This window comes from Punica granatum, chromosome 1, assembly GCF_007655135.1.
Source record: "Punica granatum isolate Tunisia-2019 chromosome 1, ASM765513v2, whole genome shotgun sequence".
Lineage (NCBI taxonomy): Eukaryota > Viridiplantae > Streptophyta > Magnoliopsida > Myrtales > Lythraceae > Punica > Punica granatum.
In genome coordinates this window covers 19637221-19641933 of record NC_045127.1, presented here as the reverse complement: position 1 = coordinate 19641933, position 4713 = coordinate 19637221, and positions in this window count along the sequence as shown.

Here is a 4713-nt window from a genome sequence, read left to right as displayed (position 1 = left end):
TCACAGAAGAGCGGCCTTGGTCATCAGAAGCTAACAGAGTGACCAGAGAGCTCAACAACATCCGAAACCGGCATTTTCAGTGTACCACGTAGACAGTCCTATTTTCCGATAGTTCGATTGTTCATCGGAAGATAGCCAATATTGGACTTCAAAAATCCACATCGATGCCAAACAGATGAAAAGTGTCTTCAAGTGCATTTCGTAAATCATCTACTATGTACAGAACAACTTTCTGTATACAGACAACTTTTCAGTAGAAGTCCAAAAATACTGGTTTTCCAGAGAAATGTTAATTCCAAATGTCAGATTCGGCCATGCCCCACAAGTATACAGAGCACGAGCAATGCTTCAGATGGTCTCTTGGAAGCCACACAGACACTCCAAATGACTTCCAAGTGACAAAACGGGCATACCCCTCTTCGGAAATGCATAACCGGAGACTGGTTTGACGGAATTACGGCAAACGAAGTTCGTACTGCATTGCCCAGAAAACTCTAGCAAACATTCACAATTGGGCAAAACAGACAGCAGAACCCTTCTCAGTTTCCCGAGTAACCTCCGAGGAGCAGAAATAGCCATTTTCAGTGGAAAGGCATATCCGGAGGTTCTTTTTACGGAAACTTGACGCCGGATGCCTGCGCTACACAGTGGTACACACTCCAAGGCCTAATGTGAAATCGTCGGACTGAACTGCACAATGTGTCTAGGCCTCCTGAGCATTGCTTTAAAGGTCTCAGATACACTTTTCAAGTCCCTAGAGATCCAATCTTGACAAACGGAGATCACATTGATTTCCGGAGCGCCCAAGCAACTCAGAAAGCAATCTGAGAAATCCAACTTCGGACTCCTAGGACGTCTCCGGCTTCACATTTGCATTACCGGCTTAAGGGTCAATTGTTCACGTTGTCTGACAATTCATGTCAAAATGACCAACGTGGGATGCAGATACAAGATATGCTGTTAGAAGCGGTTAACTTCGCTCCGGTCACCCGGAACGGGCAAAAACGGCTTCCGAGCCTCGTACGCACCCGAAGCATTCTTCCATGAAAATTGACAATCTTGGGCTTATCGGGATCGTTTTCGCACGCACAATGATAATTCGACATTTGTTTGATCCACGAACCTCGAACATACGATCAATCGAGACCCGAACTTTGGCCTGAACTTACCTCACGACCCGTGGGACCCACGGCCAACTCATTGCCGCCTCACCCATGCCCATTGCCGTCCATGTCCCTTGGCTTCTTCCTTCAAGGCAACTTGCATTTGTCTTCCACTTTAAAATATCTAAGTGTTTGAAGACAACACTCCAAGCTCATCAATGCTCTTATCTCTTCTCCATTAATGCAATGGATGAGGATTGAGCTTGATATTTCCTTAAGAAATTCGGATTCCACTAATCCATGGCCCTAATTGCACTTTTCTTCACTAATCTTGCATTTAAGCTTTCCTATATATTGTCCAAATGTCATTAACTTAAGGATTGACCCTTCAAGCACTCTCTCTCTAGCATTTCTCACTAAAACAAATGCTCTCAACCTCCCAAGAACTTCAGCAAAATCGCAGCAAGCAAGAACCACCCAAAAACCAAGCAAAACACTCAAGACTTAAGTCGGAATCCATCCCGACTTAAATCCAAACTTCACCAAACTTCATATCCTACATGTTTTCGACCCCCTCTATCCATTTCAGAGCTTATATTTCAAGTTTGAAGCCTCTAAGTTAGAGAATCAGCTCAGTACAGAATTGAGCACAGTTTTGGCTCGGCCGGGTCAAAACTTCCAACCCTGTTCTCTCACCTTTTCGAGTCAGTCTGAACTTTCAAAACCCATCAAACACCTCCAGGGTTCGTTAGGAGTCGGGTTGCCACCGACCTTGCTCAAAAATTCCATCGGAATCCACCGTTATGAATTCCGACCCGAAAACTGCCCAGTCGGGCCGGCTTTTCTGACTGTCTGTTCGGTTTTCTTGTAGATCGGGTCGATCCGTGACCCTTTTAGACTAACGACCACTTCTATCACCTCCAGGGGTCAGTTAGGAGTCAGGAGCCGTTGGCCTTGCGCAAACGTTCCATCGGAATCCACCATTATGAATTCCGACCCGAAAACTGCCCAGTCGGGCCAGTTTCCAGACGTGCTCTGTTTTCGGTGATTTTTGCAGGACTATACGGGTCGACCCAACAACTCTGGGAATAAACGACCACCACAGTCACCTAGAGGGGTTCCTTGGCTACCCAAGGGCGCCGACCTTGCCTCACAATTCCATCGGGAGCCTCCATGACGACGTCCAACCCGACTTGTGCCAATCGGGTCTGTCCACCCTTCCAGTCGGGTCTGTTGCTACCATTCGGGTCTGTTCAAGCCAAAACAGCCCAAACTCGACCCACCAACGGTCCAAACCGACTCTTGAAGGTCCCATCCTGCTTCTTGGGACTAGGTATGACCATTCCCGACTTAGAGGAGCTAGGACTTTTATATTATTGTTGTGTTTATGGAGTTTTAAGGGGTTTTAAGCATGATTTTAATTCCGAACTTTAATTTTATGCAATTTCCTTATTACACCATGCATGTTTATCATCGTTTAACGTGCTAGTATGTCGGGAAATATTTAAATCGAAGTCGAGGAAACCATCCCGACCCGGAAAAGCCGAGATCGTTCGGGTTAACCTCTCCATGAGGTAACCGAGAGCATTCTTGACCTTTTTGGGTCAAGACCGGATTCCTTTGCCCCGATTTAAATTGTTTCCCGAGTTTTATTGTTTTTCTCACATCCATGAAATCGGTATTATTTTATCGATTCCTTAAATAATATGTTTGTGCATGGTTGCATGTTTGAATGTGTTATTTAAATAATGATAATATCGACTTTCGTTTAATTGTGTTATTTAACATGTTTGATGTTTGAGCATGCGAGAAACGATTCAAAACAAGACGGGGAAAACTCGTGAAACCAAATACAAGCCATGAGACCTCTCGGCTTTCTCCAAGGACAATAGGCCGAGAGTCTCATGGAGTTATTCGGGTTCCATGAGGCTTCCTCTTTCCGTTTTAAATATGTTCTCGGATTTCGTGTAATTTGCAAGTTCAATTACATCGAGAATCTCACATGAAATGTCTTTCCAAACCAAAATATGCATGGATTCACAATTCGAAGACCCTTTCGGGCCTATTATGACCAAAGGGTGTTTCGGCCATTGTTGGCCGAATCATCGTCGGTCTTTCTTGATCCGTATTGGTCACCGAGTCACGAATCGTTTTCGTAATTAATGCATTCGGCACAACCCTTAAGCATTAATTACACGAACGGGTTAATCGGGACGCTCACGTGATTAAACCTACTTCACACTGATGAAGTTTACACGAATCGGCCATTAACTGATAACTCGCGTCGATGAGTTGTCAAATGACGTTGGTGCCCTTTTCAAACTTATCAATTTCAAAACCCGAGACGCGCGATCCGATGTAGCATGGACGTCTGAAAAGGGCTTATGTGTCTTAACTTGAGTTTTTACCTGATTCCAGGTAACTTGGGTCAGGATACAGAAGATCTTTTTATATCACTTCTGGGCAGATCGACTGGTTCTTTGGCTTTTTCGGGGTTCTTGCACAACCCTAGACGATCCAGGGAATTGGTTGACACCGGCTACAGGTCGAGGTGGCCCGCACTGCGATATTTCCTATTTTCTGAAAACAATTTTCAAATAAAGGGCAAAATCGTCTTTTCACAATTCAGCGACACCCTTAGGGTTAACATGACAGAAACACTACAGTACGGGATAAGAACGGGCTACCTGTTCAGGTGCAGGTTCATCTGCATAGCCTTTTCTTATCTAACTGATGAGTTTCTGTCATCCTAACATAGACTCGGGTAACTAGAACGGTTATCTCTGTCAGAAAACATGCAAAATGCTAATTAACCTTTCACTCGACCTAACCAAACACTAGATAATGGTTAGGAGGAATTCTAGATTTCAAATCTAGAGTCAAAATACGAGTTTGACTAATTCAGTGGAAATTTAATGTCACAATACAGAACAACTTTAAAAGCAATCCGCACACATGAGATTTGACTCTCTTTTTCAAGTTTCCAACAAAAGCCGAATGCTAATACATTGGCACGTGTTTGATTGCTCAGCATATGGCATTTGCTTGCAAAAACACCCCTGGGTTAATAATCTGTTAATTCACGTAAACACGACAATAACAAACACCTTGTCTGTTATTAACATGTTGCGTGTTATCTTTTCGCACCTGTTTGCCATGCGGGTTGAGCCTGATTCCTAGGCCGAATAATATTAGGGTTCAAAGCCCTAATCATCGATCACAGGGTCCAACACCCTAACCATCACTCACAGGGTCCAACTCCCTATTTAGTGAGAGCGTGCACTGAATTTCAGTTCTTCGGTGTTTCCCTAAACTCACGGTGAGTTAGAGCGGAATAATAACCGAACGTGAGTCGACTGAAATTCAGCCATTTGTAATTTATATTTATTGTTTTCGAGAGCATTGTAAGGACTTTTATTTTGTACATTCATTCTGTAAGAATTCCAGTCGGTGAGCGGACGGTTCGAGAGTCGAATAATTCGAATCGGTCCCATGCTTGCCCAAACAAAAGTAAATCCAAGAATTCGCGGTTCTGGTTCACGCAGGGATTCAACCTCTATGGTTCGATGAACTGTAATGCAAGATTGTGAACCAACTCCCCGACATTTAC